The sequence below is a fragment of the Pelodiscus sinensis genome, chromosome 5, assembly GCF_049634645.1.
Source record: "Pelodiscus sinensis isolate JC-2024 chromosome 5, ASM4963464v1, whole genome shotgun sequence".
Taxonomy (NCBI): Eukaryota; Metazoa; Chordata; order Testudines; family Trionychidae; genus Pelodiscus; species Pelodiscus sinensis.
This window is the reverse complement of record NC_134715.1, coordinates 73,584,703-73,604,888: the sequence shown is the minus strand read 5'-3', so window position 1 is coordinate 73,604,888 and position 20,186 is coordinate 73,584,703. Positions and strand designations below refer to the sequence as shown.

The 20,186-nt window shown below is 41.1% G+C and overlaps 1 protein-coding gene across 2 annotated transcripts in view; it reads right to left on the bottom strand.

The window, feature by feature from the left end:
* Positions 1-20,186, bottom strand: part of TENM3 (teneurin transmembrane protein 3) — a 2,294,790-nt gene that overhangs the window by 1,376,191 nt on the left and 898,413 nt on the right. For both annotated transcript variants that reach the window (XM_075930244.1, XM_075930245.1), the window contains one exon: positions 6,690-6,738. The gene's annotated coding sequence lies outside the window, so the exon portion shown is untranslated. The remainder of the gene's footprint in view (positions 1-6,689; positions 6,739-20,186) is intronic.

Genomic DNA, 20,186 nt, shown 5'->3' with positions numbered 1-20,186 from the left:
TAGATATCAGTGAAAGCTAGAGTTATAGTGTGGAGATTCAGTTATGAGAAAATGAGCTAGCTTCACTAAAGAATTTGCAGGAAGATTTGACTTTCCCTCAAAATGAAGGGGGAAAGATGTTCCTCAGCAGACACTATTTTTGTTTGAAAGCTGGCGTTCACATTTGTATGATATAGTGCCCTTGGCGCTGAGGTATAGAACTGCCTTGAAGAGACATGCTCTTGAAGAATCACCAAGAATTTACACAAACATGGCTGCTCAAGGCATTTCCATAACTCAGTGTCAGTGGTACCGTATGTTGCAAGTTGGAATGCAAAGAGACCCTTAAACACCACCTCATCTTCTGTAAGATATATTCAGATGAAATATTAGGGGGCTGTGTCCCCAGCTCACTATGCTCGCTAATCACCCTCTCTCTGGGGGTAGGCAGTCATGGATCTCCCCTCCCTGCCCCCAGCCACCAAGCCAAGGCCTGGCCAGCCCTGGCTCTCTCCTCATCCATCAGGCAGGGCCAAGGCTGTCCAAGCCCCTGCTCCTCTGCCCCCCAGCAATAGGGCAGGGGTGAGACCGGGCCAGCCCCATCTCTCTACCCCACAACCTGTACTTCAATTTGATCCTCCATTCCTACACTCTCCATCCTCCCTAACTCCTCCCCACCCCACACTGCCTATCCTTACCCCCACCACTTTCCTCCATTCCTATACCCCCATCCTTCACTAACTCCTCCCAACCCGTACATGGCCCATCCCCCTGCCTCCATTCCTATATCCTCTACCATTCCTCCTTTCTGTACTGCCCATCCTCACATACATCCTATTCCCCTTCCTTCTTCTCTCCCTACTTACACCCTGCACCTTCCCACAAACTCATAAGAAATTTTCACTTCAAATGGCAGAAATTTTGCCAACGTATTCAACCTTTCACAATTCCTTCAACTTTAGGTTACATCATCATGAAAAGGTCTGTCTTTGTAGAATTTTGGTTATACATAAATGCCAAATATCTTCTCTCTCACTTAGAAACAAAAAGGTAGGATCAGATCTAGAGATTTAAATGGAACCAAAAAGCCTTGAAATTCAATTGAATGATTTGATTTTGGCCCAGACATAACAGAGTTTTTTAAAAATATTTGGGTTGAAGAATTGTCCATTGTGTCTCAGTGAGACTTTTGAGTAAGTAATTTGTAGTGACACTTACAATGATGCCACTTTCTTGATCTGCATGATGCTATAATGGAAGAACAAAAATAGACAATCAAATATATCCTAGAAAAATCTGTAATGCATCAAATTTATTTTTCATGAAATAAATACTTTTAATAATGATAAACTCTGATATAATTCTTACACAGGTTTGTAGTTGTCATCTTGAGATGCCTTTATGTATTAAAAAATGTGACAAAATAAAATAATTGAAACCTGAAAATGTTCCATTATTTATAAGATGTAAAATGATAACAAGTTGTTATATTCTTTAGTTTCATGAAGCAGTTTTATCTTATAGATTACACATGATTCAGACACTATTTTTAAAATTGAAGGCAAACTTTAGAATAAAGTGTAGAAGCAGTATAGAGGTAGTAAGGCAATGACAGACAACTGATTCCTGTAATGCTTTTGCAAATATTAAAACAATAGTTTTAACAAAATAACGATGATAACAGACATTTTCTCATTGGAATGATGCTGTAATTGGTGCAGTTGCCTCTCCTGTAATGTACCCATGGCAGAGCCACAATTACTGTCATTCACACCTTTAAAACAAGTTCATTTTAATAGATATATTGTTTGTATTAAAAATAAGTATTGTGCAACTGGGAATAATTTTTCTCCCCAGAACTGGGCTGTTATAGTTTATTTGGTTATACTAAGCAAATCAAAAGACTTACTTTTAAATCAAAATAAAAAACATACAAAAATACTGTTAGGTCCCAATCCTGAAATCAGACTCAGGCAGATTAACCTGTGCACTCATACCCAGATTGACTTCACTGGGGAGTCACATGACCACATTTTCATGGATGTGATTTCATCCTTCTCTCAGGATGGAATTCTGTAGGTTTAAAGGTAATAAACAGGGTAGGTCAGGAAAAGTAAATTTGGAAACAAGAACAGAGGCCTGAAATGCCATTAAGGTTTTTAGAAAATGGGAAAGAGGAGAAAAATGCAGAGAAATGACTTTAAGACATCAGCAAAAAAGTCAGTTGTTAAAAATTATTAGAAAACATTATGCCAACATCAATGAATCTATTGTTTGTCACTACTATTTGAGAAACTACAACACCCCAAGTAGTAATAGACTAAAATTCCAATTGCAGGTACAAGCAAGACATTTCTCTCAAAAAATGAATCCATACTGCCACAGAGATGACAGCACAATATGCTATTCCTTACATATTATATGCAGTAAAGCCACAGTCTTGTTCAAAAGTACAGGAAGAACCATATATAATAAATAAGTTGGTTGAAAATGAAGACTTTCTTCTCCAAAAAAAGGTTCATGGATGACTACGACTACCCACTGGGCCAGAGAGTGAGCATATGGATGACTATTGCCTGATGGTTAGGGCACTCACCTCAGATGGGAGGGGAGTCAAGTTCAAGTCCAAGCTCCAATGAGTAATTACTGATCAGCCACGGTGCCAACTCTGCCTACATATCTATACTATCAAATTCATTACTGGAGCCAACAATGTAAACTACCAAATCAGAGGCTCATTTAACTGCACATCCAGTAATTTGATCTAAGCCATCAAATGCCAGCAATGCCCCACCGCAATATATATTGGACAAACTGGACAGTCCTACAGGAAAGAATCAATGGACACAAATTAGATATCCATAAAGGGAACATACAGAAACCTGTTGGGGAACACTTCAGTCAACCTGGTCACACTTTAAAAGATCTCCAAGAGGCTGTCTTATTACAGACCAATTCTACAAGACAAATACACAGAAAAGGGTTGGAATTACAATTCATCCACAAATTTAATTCTCACACCTCTGGCCTCAATCAAGATAATGGATGTCTGGGACATTATCAACCAAACAAATAATGAAGGTGCCAACAGTTCTTTATCTGTGTAGATTCTGTGCTAGTACACTTCCTCTATTAATTGCTATCCTATGATCCTTATCTGCTTCTTTTAACTCCCCAATATTTAGGTGCTTACAGATTACCAGTTTAACCTTTTGGGTTTTCCCTTTGATATTTACATATCCTCTGCTTCTTCTTTCCCGCTGCCTTCCATGTTTTTCCTTTTCCCCTCTCCCTTCTCCCCTATTTATTTTGGGTCTGGATAGCCTAAACTCAATACTCCAGCTATCTGAAGAAGTGGGCTGTGCCCATGAAAGCTCATGATACCATCTACATGTTTTGTTAGTCTATAAAGTGCTACCTGGCTATTTGTTGTTGTTGAAGTTTATCCTGTACACATTAACTCGGCTACCTCCTGAAGTTTATTTAAAAAAAAATAGAACAGCTTCAATAGGCGAGATTGACAGACACTAAAATGTCCTCCAGCCCAATGGATTAGAGGACTCTCCTGCCATGTGACAGAGTCAAGTTCAAAATTCTGTTCTACCTCAGGCAGAGGGAGACTTTCCAGGTTTCCCATATTCAAATGAATATCCTATCATGGGGCTAAAAGTTAAAGAGATTGCCATCATTGCCTTCCCTAGTCATTTAGTGAATTTAAGTCTCTCTCCCTCCCCAAAATCTGGGGGAAAGAATGTCCAATTCACAGATAGTTTCAGGGTTTCTGAAAAGGTATTTTTCAGTGAATAAGCTACACCTGAAAAATTTTTCCATCTCTAGTCATAAGTCAAGGCTGACAAATGAAGCAAAGAATTATACTGATATTAGAAAATGAGGATCCTAAATGAATGGCATATAATGATACAATGCAGAGAACCCATGCTTAGCAGAGCGGAACACGTACCTAATTGGCAGCAATCCAGAAGAACTATTGAGAGAACGCTTGCAGATAGTCCTACCATCTGCTCTAAAAGTTCCAAAAGGCTACCCAATGCTGACAAAAGCAGTCAACAGATGAAAGAGTACAAATATAGAATACCCTAAATCAGACTGCTACAAAAGATGGTTATAAGCCTTCAACTGGAGACTATCAATGGTATGTCTTCTCTTAGGCAGACTAGATCTTATCACTTAGATATGTATAGAAGGGAGGGGCAACTTACATTTGAATTCCAAAACTTCAGATACAATCTTGGAAAGAATCAGGAAGTTGGTAATTGAATAAAAGTGTGATGTATCATCTGCCGCAGAGAGAAAGGCATTTCCAATACTGAAGTGACAAGTCAATTATAGCAAAAAAATTTAACCTGATTATAGAAGACATTCATAATGACACTTAAAATTAGTACCAAGAGTTCTGATAAGTCAGAAACTAATGAAGAATACTCACACATGTTATGGTCTCACTTTCATCCTAGCCCACCATATAGATACTATACTTTAAATGATTCTAAGTAGTTTTTGCATAAAATGCAGCTGAACTACATTTACTTTTAAAGGTTTAATTATCTACTTAGATTACTGAAAGCCACAATCAAACCTATCTAAATACATACAAAAAACCTTGGGCCTAAATACACTAATCATAAACAGGACTATTTATAACAAATATCAGGTTACATCCCAGTTATTAGATACCATAATTAGCCTGCTTTTGCCCTTCATTTTTTTAAGAAATGAAATACAGCTGGTCCCTGACTTACGAACAAGTTACGGACCAAACACTCAGTTGTAACTTGAAGTGTTCGTAAGTTGGGCCCCATTCGTTTACATGCAACTGCTCTGTTAGTAAGTGTGGATCGTGTTCGTAACTCAGGGACCACCTTTACAACCGCTTAATGGGAGGTTTGGTCTTAAGTACAAATGGTTGTAAAATGACCATTTGTAACTTGGAGACCAGCTGTAATTAATTTTTGACGTGTATGCAGTTCTCAGGCAGTTTCAGTTGGATATGATATTCCTCTTCATTTCCTGGCCCAAACTCTTGTGTAGTATTCTTTGTGATATATTCAGTAATGTATTGGAAAGGTAGCCTCTCTGAGCCTTTGTTCCTTCCTCTTTAATGGAAATAGTCTCAGTTATTACTGCACAGTGATGCTAGGAAGCTTAAGACATTAATGTCTATAAAGGTCTCTGAGATCCCTATAGAAAATACCACAGAAAGGCACAGTACTATTACAATTAATAATAAGATATTTAAAATGTTCTGAAGTAAGACTTTCCACACCATAAAAAAGTGGTACATTTTGTAACCAATATACATGCTGCAGACAGTAGGGATAATTACTAGACAAATCATATGTACCCTTTCACTGGGAGGTAGGACTAGAACCCTTGTCTCTCAATTTTTAAAACAAAGGCCTTTTATCCATTGAATAACACTCCCCCTTAATAGAGGATAGCAGTAATATCCTTCTTTCCCTGGCCAAGCACCAGCAGGTATTATTATTCATATACACAAAGTATATTACAAATGTTCCTCCTTAGATTTCTTTGATGATTTTGGCTGCGTCATCTTGGACTCACAATATAACAAAAGAGTAGCAACATTCATCACTATAGCATGATATGCCCTGTCTTACTGATTAAGTTATACATGGATCAATAGACTTGTAAATGTGGAATCTATCTTAAAAGGTTAATAGAGGGCTTCAAATATGAAAAATCTTTTGGAAATCTAGAAGGTATCATTGCAGCATTCTGAGAACAACAAACATACTGATCAGATCAAACTTGTTTTAAAGCATTTAAAATGAACACACACAGCTCTGTAATAGCTTTGTGTGGTAACACTTCATTTAATATGTACATTAATTATTGCTGAATTACAATGGAGTTCCTAAAAGGATATATAATGTTCACATTAATGCTAAATGAATTCATTATGATCAGTGTAGTTACAATGAATATTAACTAAATTAATGGTAGTTAGACATGTTAGACAAAGTGCCACACTTATTTGAAGTGTTCTAACCTGAATTCATTTGCTACTGCATTTATAATAGTAATAAGTAATACAGAGCAGTGGTGTGTATCAGTCTCTTTTTTCAATTGTTCCAAGTCAATGTGCAATTAATTATATTCCTTTAGTGTTTATTCAAAAATGAGTGCAAAAGAAATTACTGAAGCCCAAAATGATGATGCAGACTTTTAGACATGATCCTGGGCAGAATCATCCCTTATATGCACCTCCACAAAAAAAGAGCAAACATGAAAGAAATTGCAAGATGCAGCTTCTATATAGGTTCCTGAAGTCGAGTTATGTACATTAGTAAAACTGCAGATTATCTTTATAAAGGCTGTAAGAGGTGACATTCTGAGGGAGGTCTGCTATCAGGTAGAATGCTTAGGATATGTTAGCAGCTACACTTCCCAACCCGATAGCCCCAGGTCTCACAAACTATTCCTGCCTGGGGCAAGAGTCATCTGCCCTAAGGGTGGTATTTAAAGCCACAGAGGTCACATGGCTCTTGATTATTCACCAGTTTTCAGGAAAATTGGCACTGAACTCAATTCTGACCCCATTAGAAAGCTGCAAAGATGTACAAAAGACTATTTTAGAAGTTCAGTAACATTTCAAAATTAATCAAAACAAAATAAATGCATCTGTATAAAGCTTGCATTGTTTGGAAGAAAGAAAAGAATTTACTTACGAAAACTGTTAAGGCTGTTTAGTCTATAGAATCAAATTTCATCGACAACCTATGAGAGAAAAACAAAGGAAAGGAAATATCATTCCATAGAATCCACAAAAATGAAGACCCTTTACATACTGTAATATGATACACATTACATTGCTAATGAACAATTAAACCAACATAATGCTCCATCTTCCAGTAATGGAATCCAGAAATACCATCATCCATAGGATACTTATTTTTTGCTTATGGTTCACATATGAATGAAATATGTAGTGTCTGATCTGTTCTGGAGGGAGAGGAGCAATGGATTAAACCAACTGAGAATCAGAGGATTTGAATGAAATGCCTTACAACCACCCAAACAAACGTATTTGGGTGATTGTCTAAAAAGTAAGAGACACCAAGGAAAAAGTATCATCATTTAGCTTTTCGGGCAATTTTTCTGCCCTGTATTTCAGAGGAAGGTGAACTGTAGCCTTCCGGCAACCAGTAATGCAGTGTTTGTGTTCTATGTCGAGATTATCCACTTGGGTGCTGCACTGAGGTTGCCTGGGCTATTTTGATACCACATCCAGATGCTCCAATTTTGCTTCAGTGATTCAGAACTAAGCCAGAATGCCTTGAAGCTACATTGAAAAGGGGTAGGTCTCAATGAACAATTTAAGTACTCTTGTGTCAACAGTAGTGTTTCTAAACACCTAGCTTTTATGCTGAAGTGACTCAGGTAACGTTGATATGACAGCCAAGCAGATTATATTTAATGCAACACACACATTAGTAATTACACTTTTGTCTCAAATGACTAAGAATTTACTCCCTCATTTTTATGGAAAAAGAAAAACTATATAGACGAAGCACAAGAGTGATCTGCACCTACTTCGCAGTTAATATGTCGATTCAAAATAAAGTAAACTCTGTACACACTACATCTCACACAAACGGCCGCAAGTTATCAAGTTAAATATAACTATGAAGTTAAAAAGATCTATAAAAAAGCAAGTTAGATTAGATAGGTTTTCAGATGAGACAGTCAATGAAATGGAGAGTCACTAAGCACTCAAGTATAAATAATGAAGACATTAGTACCAAGCATAAACAATTACCCAATTCCAATCCATTGTATCTCCTAAAGCGTACATTTTTCATGCAATAACTATGTTGACACCATAAACATAGCACACCGAAATTCTGTATTTTTCAGACAAATTGTTTACATCAGAAAAATTCCCATTTTCAAATAAAAATTGAATGTTTCAAGAATTTTCATTCCGAACATGTTTATTTTGAAGTGAAAAATCATGAACATTTGCAATGAAATCTGAATCTTTCATTTCTTAGGTCATCTTGCATTATCCTACAGACTGGTCAGCCTCACTTCAGTGCCCATAAAAACCATGGAAGGGAGCCTCAAGGAATCCATTTTGTGTTAGCAATTACTCTTTCAAATTACAAAGTATAGCAAAGTATTGTGCTGAGGCAGAAAGTCCCATATGAAGGAGCTGCACTGTTTCAGAGCAAGCAAAAATGAATGAATGGGTGATAATTTTATGAAAGGTGGGGCCAAGACAATGACCTTTCCATGCCTTCACTATTTGGAATGCAAGCTGGAGCTGCTATTAGAGTTATCTGAAAAACCCTGCCCTTAACAGCAGTATAACCAAGAATAATCTTAAGTGCAGCCTTTTCATTTTGAGCACATATCTTTCTTAGTTTTCCTCTAATGTAAGATATCTCCATTTCTCCCCAGCTGCTCCTTGTATGAGATGAAAAAGTCTCGTCTGCCTCCCAACCCTAACCCAGAGGGAGCTAGCAGCTGAGCCTGGCACAGGGCAGGAGCCACCAATTGATACATCCCCAGGCACTGACCCCTCTCAGGGCACATCTAGACAGCAGCATTCTTTCAAAATAAATTTGATTACAACTTCTGAAATCACTACTTTGAAATAATAGGTTCACACTACAAATCTCATCAAAATAGTGCAGATCTAGATGGAAATAGCACATCCACACTGACTGGAGCCTCAATCACATTTAAGGTCCCCTGGTAGCAATCTGGGCAGGGCATCAGGACAGCAGTCATTGCCTGGAACTGCTGCCTGAGGCTAGCATTTAAAGGGGCTCCCTTCTCCATTGCTCACCTCTTTAAGGGACAGCAAACACAACACCACATGCTCTGGTTGCCCTTGCAGATGCCATAGCATCCCTACTATGGGGACAGAAATGCTGTAAAGCAGTAACTGGCTCTTAGACCTGTTGCTGCAACTCCTGGCACAGTTCATGCAGGCTGCACTTGTGGCACTGTTTGAGGATGACAACTAACCTGGAATGGGGAATCTCCTCACCCACATCCAGGAGCTCCTCATGCACCAAAGTCCCTGTACACCAGTGCTTCTGGTGCGAGGATACCAGTAGCAACTGGTGGGATCAGATCATCATGGAATGGTAGGATGACCAGCAGCAGCTCCAGAACTTTCACATACAGAAAGGCACCTTCCTGGAACTGTGCAAGTGGTTTGCCCTTGCCCTCTGGCAACGAGACTCCCATGTGCGACCTGCCATCCCCTTCCAGAAGCATGTCGCCATAGCTATTTGGAAACTCACCATGCCAGACAGCTACAGCTCCATCAGCAACCAGTTTGGCATGAAGAGATCAACCGTTGAGGCCATGATCATGAAGGTATGACTCTCTTGCTGTTGTCCCAGGAGGGTGGAGGAGCACTAGAATGGAAGGGGTGTGTGTGTGTGTGTGTGTGTGTGTGTGTATAATCGCCCCCTCTGACGGTTTTTCAGTCCTGCCTTCATAAAGTCCTGCTGGGAATGGGGTAGTTGGGGTTGCTCCTGCTGTGGGAAGGGGCTTGGTCTCAGGAAACTCCTGAGGCCTCCTGCAATGCTGTGATTCTCTATACCTTCTACAGGGGCAAGGGCCATCCATGGGCTTCCCCGTGTGGTGGAGGGGGGCATTGGCAGCACTCACAATCCCGTCCAGGTCCCCAGCCACCAGGCCTCCGATAAAATCAATCAGAAGGGCTACCTTTCAATGATTCTGGAGGCCATCATGGACCACCGGAGCCTGCTTTCATCTTCAGGAAATCCAGCCTGTTCCAGAAGATGAATACTGGCATTTTTTTCCCAACTGCATCATCAGGGTCAGGGACATGGAAATGTTTATCTGAATCGTGGGAGACACAACCTACCCCTTGTTCCGCTAGCTAATGAATCCCCACACAGGACTCCTGGGCCCCAACAAAGAAAAGTTCAATGCCAGACTCGGCAGGAGCTGTATCATGGTAGAGGGCACCTTTGGTTGCCTCAAAGGGAGGCTCCAGTGCCTCCTCACCTGCCTCAGCAACCAGAACATCCTCCAGATAGGGGTGACCTGATGTGTCCTCCACAATTGGTGTGAGAACAAGGGTGAGACTTTCCTGCCAGAGTGGGGGACAGAGTCTGAGCAGCCTGAGAGGACTTTTGAGCAACAATGCACCTCTGCCATCCAGCAAGCCCATAAAGAGGCTGTGCATATCTGGGATACCTGGAGGGAAAGTTTCAGCCAAGACCAGATGTGGGAAGGCCTGGGGGAGCATGTCAGAAGAGGCCTCTGCATAGCTCCTGTGTGCCTTTCCTCCTCCCTTCATTGCTGCAGACCAAATAAAAAAGTCTTTTCATTTGAAACAAACTGATTTTTATTTGGGGACACTAGAACTGGGGAGGGACTGGAGAAAGAACCTGAGGGGAGGAAGAGAGAGGAGGGAGCAGTGGCTCAGAGATGGTGCTGGAAGTGGTGCCTGCCTGGGATCATCCCATTGCCTCATGTGTGGGGCCCTTGGCAGTCCCAGGGAGGCTAAGAGGAGAAGCTGGGAAGTAGGGACAGGAGCAGGTGCAGGGATGACTTGGGAAGGACTGCTCTATGGTAGTGACCTTGTGCTCGATGGCATTGGTGTATGCCATGCACATGCTCTCATGCTGCCAGGACAGCTGCTCCCAGGTGGTGCAGTGAAGCTCCTGGTCAGTATGGCACTCCTTTCAGTCCTCCTAAAAGTTCCTGTTGAGGGAACAAAGACATTCCAGGTGTTCCTTCACCAGGTTGTCTTGGGGTTGCCCCTGCCAGTGGGTCTTGTGGGATCAGGAGAATAGCAAGGGGGGTGTTCCATGTGCCCCACTAGCATCTGGTCCAGCTGTGAAGAAAAGTGAGAAGGTCAGTTATCTCAGAAGATAGTATGCATGATCTTAGCCCTAACATGTTAGCTGACACCAAAAAGTTTTGTTTCAGACAGTGAAGTGCTTCAAGCAAGACCATCTGTGGCCTAGGCATCCTGGAGAAGCCTTGCTACCCCTATGCCCTGGGTTCATGCAGGCATGGGATGGTGCCAGCCAACCAGAAGCCTGTGGGTGGAAGTGGGGGGGAAATGATGGGGCAGCTCAGCTTCCCTCTGTGACAAACATGCCAGTGTAAGCATCCCCCAGAAAGAAAAATTGTATCCCTGCCTGCTGGAGGAGAGGAGGGAGGGTGTTGGAGAAGTGTGTGTGAGCAGCAGATGCCACTTGCTGGGGAGGTTATACTGGAACCGTCTTCCCCCAGCAGGTTCCCCTGCAGGGGATCAGTGTTCTCTGTCTCATTGAACTTCATTGGGAGCAGATGTTGCCCCAAGAGTGAGGTCATGAGCCTGTGTTGTGTGTGGCTTTGCTGTGTTTTTCACTGACCCCAGACTTCTTAATGGTGGCTTGTGGTGGGAAGGTGGCCCACCATGGAGTCCAGGGTAAGGCAGGCCTGTGCAGAAACCTTGTGAGAAGGAGCGGTTGGTTCCTGTATGGCAGCTTCATGGGGCTCTCCCCCCCAGACTGGTGCTTCATGTGAATCCATGCACACAGGCTACTGTGCGATTCCCAGGCTAAGCGAGGAGCGCGCAGCCTCTTGCAGTCACCTGTCCCTGTGTATAGATAGGAAAAGTGATGGAACTCACCTGATAGGCCTTCCCCCCGTTTTGTCTAAGGCCTGAGAGACATCCTGGGCTCCTGGGAGATGAGAACCTTCTGGTTGGCGGGCATCATGTCTTGGCCTGACTCCTCTTCCTCCTCCTTCATCTCGGCCTCATCCACAGCCCCACCTTCCTGGAGGCTGACACCTGGCATCTCCAAGATGGAATCAACTGGGGGGGGAGAAGGAACTGACCCTCTTCCAGGATGTGATGCAGCTGCTCAAAGTAGCGGCAAGACTGTGGTGCCACCTCTGATCAGGAACTTTGTCCCCTGGCCTTTGTGTAGGCCTGGCATAGTTCTTTTATTTTCATGTGCATCTGCTTCTGGGCCAGGCTGTTGGCCACAGACGTCTGCATTCCTTCATCTGGTACAGAGATCTTGGATGTTAGCTTCCTCGCTGAAGTCCTCAGTGAGATCCAGTATCTCAACACCAGACTAGGAAGAGACCTTCTTTTTTCACCCTGGGCAAGGGTTTGGGTGCTGGCTTGCTGGCAGCCCTCAGGGGCTTGGTGATAGTGCTGCGGTCGCTCATGGCTGAACTGATAAATGCTGCTCTGTGGCACAGAGCTGGCAGGGCTGGAGTGGTGCCACAAACACTTCCCTTTCTTCCTGCACCTTTAAAGGCTGCAGGGGAAGGTAAACTATATGGAATTTTGAGATTCTATATAGAATTGTGCAAAGCCCTGGAGGCCAATTATTTTGAAGCAAGTCAGCTGTACCGCCCATATTCACTCTATTATGAAATAGTTATTTTGAAATGGGTGTGATTCTCATGATGTGAGGGTTTATTTTTCTGAAATAAGCCCATTATTTTGATTTTTTTTAAATGATGTGCTTACTGTGCGGACACTCACCTTTATTTTAAAATATCATGAGTTATTTTTAAACAACTGTAGTGTAGACATACCTTCAGAGATTTGCCACTCACACAGCTGCTTCTAGGCAACTGCAATGATGCACTCATGCTGCTGGGGAAGGTGATTGTTCTCTTAGACTCTCTTTGTTTCCCCAGAAATCAGTTTTCTGAAGGGATTAAAGAAATCTGGAGGGAACATGACTTCTGCACACATGCAGCAGTATAGAATTTCCCTAGGAGTAACCTATTATGCCTTTCAAGTACCTCTCATTCACCTCTCTCCTGTTTTCTTTCCCCTCTCCCCTTTTTTGCTTTCAACTTGTTCTATTTTGAACCTTCCATGTCCTCTAGTTGCCCTATTTCTTTTACAGGTATTTATTTGCATCTCACTGCTATTGCCAGTCAGTGTCCCCCACTGTGTTGAATGGGCACTTCAGAAAAAAAACCCCTCCTCCTTCTCATGTGTCCTGCTGATTTCATATGCTTAGAGGTTAGATGTTATTTTATTCAAACTCCCCATTCAGTGGTGCAAGGAAGATGTGATCCAGGTCCATTGGGGCTGCACATTTAAAATTGTTTTATAAAAATGCATAATCCAGAATCAAGATAACACCCACAGAAACCTTGATAATGAAAAAAAATCCCAATGCTCTAAATTCTCTTGCTTATACAAAAAATGGATGTGGAATACAATCTGTAGGGTATATTTCTAAAAGGATATGTTAGTGGTACATTTCCTCAAGATTTTTAGAGTTATTTAGTGACAGTAGAATATAGAAAGAGCACATACTTTTGGGATGTACAGTCTGCATGCACTGTTTAGATTATTTTGTATTTTTAGATGGCATAAAACTAGTGGGCAACACAGATGGCTCCTTTTACTTGCCAAGTTTTAATTTTACAAAATCCTGACTCGGTTCGATAGGCATGTGATGAGACTTTGAAGAAAAACTGTTCACAAATAGGTACTCAATGTCAAGTTCAGGAGTTTGCACCTCCAAAACTCAAATTTTTGTACATTAAAAAGGGTTCTGTTCTCTAGGTACACAAGATTTAATGGCTCAAAGTCATATTAATGTTCTCATTGTTTGGCTGCACTGAAAGAACAAGAGACAACAGATATAGTTTGTAATCACGTTGCAACTATATTATTCAAACCATTACCTGGGGCATGTACCAACTCCCCTTCATTTTACAGTCCGGTCTCCTAGCCAGCTCATAGATCGGACATTACCACCTCCCCACATAGGATTCTGAAAGTGGGCTGTAACAGAGTTGGTCTCTGCTGTACCAATCATAGGAGTCCCCTGTTCTTTTTCTTTATCCAGCACCTACTTGTAAGTCATTTACCCGGCCCTTTATCTGGTCACTGGAGGTCTTCCCTGTGGAGCACCTCCACTACCCATTTACCACAAAGAAACATCACCCATTAGTTCAGCTATTCTCTCCTTCCAAGCCCATTTGGGTTCCCAGACATCTAGGTCCTCTTTTACAGTAGCCCAAAGAGGTGACACTCCATTATGCCCGCTGCTTTTGTTGCCATGTGAACACAAATGCTTTTGTCTAGTAAATAAAGTGTAAATGTAAATCAATCATTTAACTTCTCTTTGGATCTTACTGAAAAGCACACATACAACTTCCCGTTTATTTTCTAAATTTGGCAATCAATGGGAAAAGAACAAAAATGATCATCACGCTTTTTACTGTCTTGGCGAAAACATGATTGTGACTTCCAAAAAAGAGGAGCAAAACCCAATCCAGGCCCTTAGGTCTGGGTTTGTAACCATAGCACTTGTAAGATTCAGAATCATGAAGAGAACACATACAGGAAACAAACTGAACAGGGAGTGGGGTCTCTGATTCCACAGTCTCTGATTTCCACCTAACTCTTACTGAAGTGGTATTCAAATTCCTTTCATGAGTTCCTGGGTTTGCTGTGTACAATAAAGCAGAAGCTTGCTGATTTATAACAGTCATTATAGACAAGTGTGCATAACAGTTTTATCATAGGAAGGTCCCATACTAAAGGCTGCTCTAAAACAGTTCATTAGCCAAGCAGCTTAGCTTCTCAAAGGAAAAGGTAATATTTGGTTTATTTGCTGTTGGAGTTTGAAGTCTTTCAGCCTCTCATAGTTATGATCTATAAAGAATTATATTTCTCTGTTTTAGGAAGTGAGCAGAAATGAAATCCTTGCCTTTTTAATAGTTTCATTGAAGTACTTTTATTAAGACTCAGCTCCATGTTAGTGACATTATAACAATAAAACAAATGTAAGATCTTCAGCAATAGTGTAAATTAGCAAATCAGAAGCCTGAAAAATGCTACATGAAAGGCCAGTGTGAACAAATTTGGCTTTCATTGTCCCAACTTTATTAAACTCAAATTTGATGGATCACAAGTGTAAGAGAATTCAGGAGCTAAGGATACACAAGTGAGGACATGTCTACACTGCAGGTCTGACACAGCCTCTGACATGTTTAAGCCCATCCCCAATACTCATCCAGTGCCTTGTCACTAGTCCTGGTCACCAGTACCTCTATCTTCAAGACAGACCCAAGAAAACCAACAATAGAACACCACTTGTCATCACCTACAACCCCCAACTTAAACCTGTCCAACACATTATCAATAAACTACAGCCTATATTGGAACAGGATACCATACTCAAAGAGGCTCTGGAAGACAGACCCATAGTCTCCTATAGACAGAAGATGATTCTTACCAACCACCACAGGACATACCACACTAATACCAACCCTGGTACCTTCCCTTGCAACAAACCCCGTTGCCAGCTTTGTCCACATATTCGTTCTGCTGATACCATTATTGGACCTAACCAAGTGAGTTATAAGATCAAGAACACATATTCCTGCGCATCCAGAAATATAATCTACGCTATCATTTGCCGAAAGTGTCCGTCTGCTATGTACATTGGACAAACATCTCAGACACTTTGCCAAAGGATTCATGCCCACAAAACAGATATCAGACAAGATCACAAAGAAAAAACAGTTTCTTGCCATTTTAACCAGAAAGGACACTCTCTCAATGACTTGACCACCTGCATTCTGCTACAAAGACTTTTTACATCTGCACTTGAAAGGGAATCCTCTGAACTGTCATTCATGTTAAAATTCGACACTTTCCAAAAAGGACTCAACAAACATTTGAACTCTCTCACCCATTACCAAGATAGTTTCCCCAATTATCACCTCTAATACCATTAACTCACAAACATCCCACTCTCCCTACCTCTAATATCATCAATTCACAGACACATACCTTCCTTCCTCCTTCCCCCCCCCCCCCCCCGCATCCCCCTCCTGTTCTGCAATGTGATTTGTCCTTTTCATATTTGTTCATTTTTTTTAATTGTATCCTTTGGTATATATGGTTGTGACTACTTTCTTCCACTATTTGATCTGAGGAAGTGGGTCTGGCCACGAAAGCTCATCATCTAATAAACCATCTTGTTAGTCTTTAAAGTGCTACATTGTCCTGCATTTTGCTTCAGCTACCCCAGACTAACACGGCTACATCTCTATCACTATTCTATCTTAACTGACATGATAAAGAAAAGATCTCAAATAACTCACATTGTAGGTGGCCAGGGCATTGTAGATTGCAACACTGAATTGCAACAAGAAGAGAAAAGGGCAGCCACAGCAATTGTTGATGTAATGTGCTCAGAATGATCCATCTTATATGGGCAGCAAGATGATGTATTCTGAAGTGGAAGAGGCTCCAAATCATAAATTGAAGAACAGACTGGATATTTTTGCACAGGTCTGAATTCTGGACCTATACATTTAGAAACTCAGCTGTTAACAGCAGTTGAAGGCAAAGTACATTGTGTTTCAGTGAGGTATGCGTACACAATCACTTAAAACATTCTCAAAATGAGAGTCATCATTTTCCCAAGTAACTAAAGAACAGTAATGTAAACCAACCTCACAGATAAAATGCATGTAGAATAATAGTCAGCTGTGGGATGATTATTTTTGGAGCATGAATAGTGAAATGACAATATGTGTAGTTTCAAATCTCTGTGCAAAAATAAAAATTTCACAGGAATCTTGCTCTCAAGCCTGCAAGTGCTCTTCTAGTTCTATGAGACTAATTACATGAGTAAGGGGAGCAGGATTTGTTTAGATGTTTCCCCTTATTTTTGCTTCTTGAAAAAGGGGGAATGAATGTATTGTTCTGAAGAAATGTAAGAGTTTTTGTTTTAATTCTCAGCCCTATTTTGAGGAAGTGCTAGTACTTTTCCCTTCATGTAGCTGGAATGATTTCCCAAATACATGTCATTGACTAAATGGTAAAACACCATATTTGAATAAAATTATGCAAAACACGTACACATTTCACATAAGAATTTCAAACACAAAGCCCCAGTAATGGTAAAATCTAATTTTTTAAGTATAGCCTTTCACAGTAATACAGATATGCAGATATTTCTGGCATACTTCATACTGTTGTTGTCTGTGAATCAGTTTCCTGAAGTTAATACCTTTTGAGAAACATCTTATCGCCACACAAAATATATCTAATATTAAATACAGTAGATACAGAAAGTACAGAATTATCCACCCAGAATTATAGTAATGCATTTGGAATTGCAATAATTATAAAAGTTACATAACTAGGAAGCATTTTAATCAAATGCATTTAAAGACCTATTTAAAAGAAAATATTGTCTATTACCAAAGGATGTGCAAGTACTCAGAATTTGCTAAAAATCGGTAAAAATATGCACTGCATCATTTATGTCAAGTAGGTAGTCCAATCTTCCATTAAAGAAACTGTAAAATTATTGAAGCATAACAGTCTTGATTGGGCACAGTTCCAGAATATTTCTCAATAAATCATGCTTCTCCCCCAGACCCAATTTTGCTCCAGAGGAGGCTGCTCCAAGTCAAATTCCTAGGGAGATAGTATATCGCTCAGTCATTAGTTAGGCAAAACCCCTTTTGTCGTTGAAAGTCATTTCATCAAATGATGCATGGTCTAGTAACATTCAGTCCATTTGTGTTTAATCTATTAGCATTGTAAATCACATTTTGAAGGGTTCATGAATGGTACCATTTATTTTATTGAAATTTGGCTTTTACCTTTATTTTGTGAAGTGAGAACCACACCTTTAAAAATACTTCAAGAGCTCAAATAAGCACTATATAAATGCAAATATTAAATATTAAAGAGTTCAATTAATGGAAGTGTTTGAATCCTAGGATTTGAAAAACAACAAGACACACTACAGATTGAAACCCTTTTAACTGGGATTCCCTGGTCCGGCAACATCCGTGGTCCAACATGGATGTTACAGGACCAGAGAGTTCTGGTAGAGGGCCAGCGGCCAGGACTCCTGCAGATCTGACAGGGCAGTGGGGCTGGCCAGCAGGATAGGGAGACCTGGTGCGTGGATGCCTGGTGGGCAGAAGCTGTGGCTTAATGAGACATGTAGCAGCAACTGCTTGGTGCGTCCTGAAGCTGCAGCGTGCAGCTGCCCAGCAGGTCCTGAAGCCACAGTGTGCAGCTGCCTGGCAGGGAAGGGAGCCATGGCAGTTATGGTTGCCCAGTGGAGTTGGCAGGACAGTAGAGCCAGCAGGAGGTGGGGAGCCAGCCAGGAGGCCAGCAGTCCAGACTCTGGGGAGACAGTGGCAAGGGTCTAGAGATGTCATCTCTTGGTCTAGCAAAGTCCCTGATTCGGGACTGGTGAGGTCCCAAGGGTCCTAGCACAGGAAAGTCCAACCTGTCATATTCGTATAGATTATGGTGCTCTAATCAGGACAACTCAAGAAGCAACTGACATCAGCTACCTTCAGAGATGGGAGATCACAGTAAATGGACCAATCTGATCCAATATGCATGTTACCAGAAGCATCTGGTATTCAGGAAGAACAGGTTCTTATCTTTGTAGACTAAGCCACATGAAGATGCAAGGTTACATTGAAGTCAGAGGCCGAGACAGAATTAGAATTGTAAAAATGTGACACACTGTGTGTTAGCCCCCTTGCATAAAATCCCAGCAACTTCAAAAGGCATGACAATTCATAGTAAGCATAACCAGGCACACTGAGGTTCTTTATAGCTTCTAATCAGAAGATCTTTTGTGGAAACCACCTCCAACCATTGGAAGATTTGATACCCTCTTCCCGATGGTGACTACAATCTGTCTATCTAATCTCTCTCAGGGTATGTCTACACTAGCCCCCTAGTGTGAACTAGGGAGACTAATGTAGGCATTCAAAGTTGCAAATGAAGCCCGGGATTTAAATATCCCGGGCTTCATTTGCATCTTCCCGGGCGCCGCCATTTTTAAAAGTCCCTTAGTCCAAACTCCGTGACCGTGGCTACATGCGGCACGGAGTAGGTAGTTCAAATTAGGATCTCAGGGAAAGCCTTCAGGCTGAGGGGAAGGGGGCCACTGATGGGGAGTAGCCCCAAATCCTCTCCTCCCCAGCCAGCCTGCGGGCCACAGAGGAACCACTGGAGGCCAGAGGCAGCCCCCCACAGTTTAGCCTCTCCCCAAGACAGTCTGCAATACAAAGATAACAAGCCATCTAACACTCAAAATTCCCATTTATGCATTCCAGAATCACAGTAATCCTTTTTCCCCACTTATGCAACTTTAATTCCCATTTTTCTTTTATTGCCAACTATCTATTACTCATCACATTTTTCTGACATTTTAAGCCATAGGGTTATCATTGACCAATTAACTCGATATAAAAAACATTCAGCAAAAATGTTTTCAACAGCAAAAACTTGATAAAGATTAAATGTTAACTTGAAATATAATATAACTGATGCAGATGAGAAAATATTTACAGTTAGAGGTTAAAATGGGATTTTCAGCATTACATAATGATCATTATGATTTAATCTGCTAATATATGTATATCACATATATTCATGTGCAATTCAAGGTTAGAGACAAACACTAAAGTACAAACACTACACTAAAGTAGCAATTTTTTTTATCTGCACAATTAAATTTGGCAGCTGCAACCTAAATTCTCATCCAAGTTCAAGATCAGACAGATATTGTTAAAACGTATGTTAAAATTGTTTCTACTTTGCAAATTCATACTACAGGATACTCCCTGGTACATTGAGTACAGTGTCACACTATTGCCATTCATCTAGAATTGTTAAAGATTCATAATGAAATACTAACTTTGTTTTCAAATAATTTTTTCCCCACTACTGAAAAATATGGCCATTTTGGGGATATGAATATTTTCTCTGAATGTCTCATTTCTTTTGAAATTTCCCCTTGATTATTAAAAATATTTGCAATATAACTACAAAAAAAGTGTTAATTAAAAAAATTCAATGACTAAGAATGAAAATGTTTTGGTTTCTTCAAATTTTCCTGCAGAAAATACCTACCACTTTCCATCCAATTCCAGCAACAATATAATCTCCTCTATATTGTAACCCCCAAGGAGATTGCTTGGATTCCCGGGGCTTTGTCTGCTGGCAGCTCAGGGAGAGGCACTCTGAGTTTGCCTTGGCTTCCCCTCCCTACCAGGGCCAGAGTCTGCCCGGCAACCCATGGGGAGTGAGATGCCCCTCCCAGGGGGAAGGAGAGACCATTGTTGAGGGGAGTCTGGGGCCAGCCAGAAAAAGGGGAGGACTGAGTGTGTGGGATCTAGTAAGCCCCAGGCCTGCA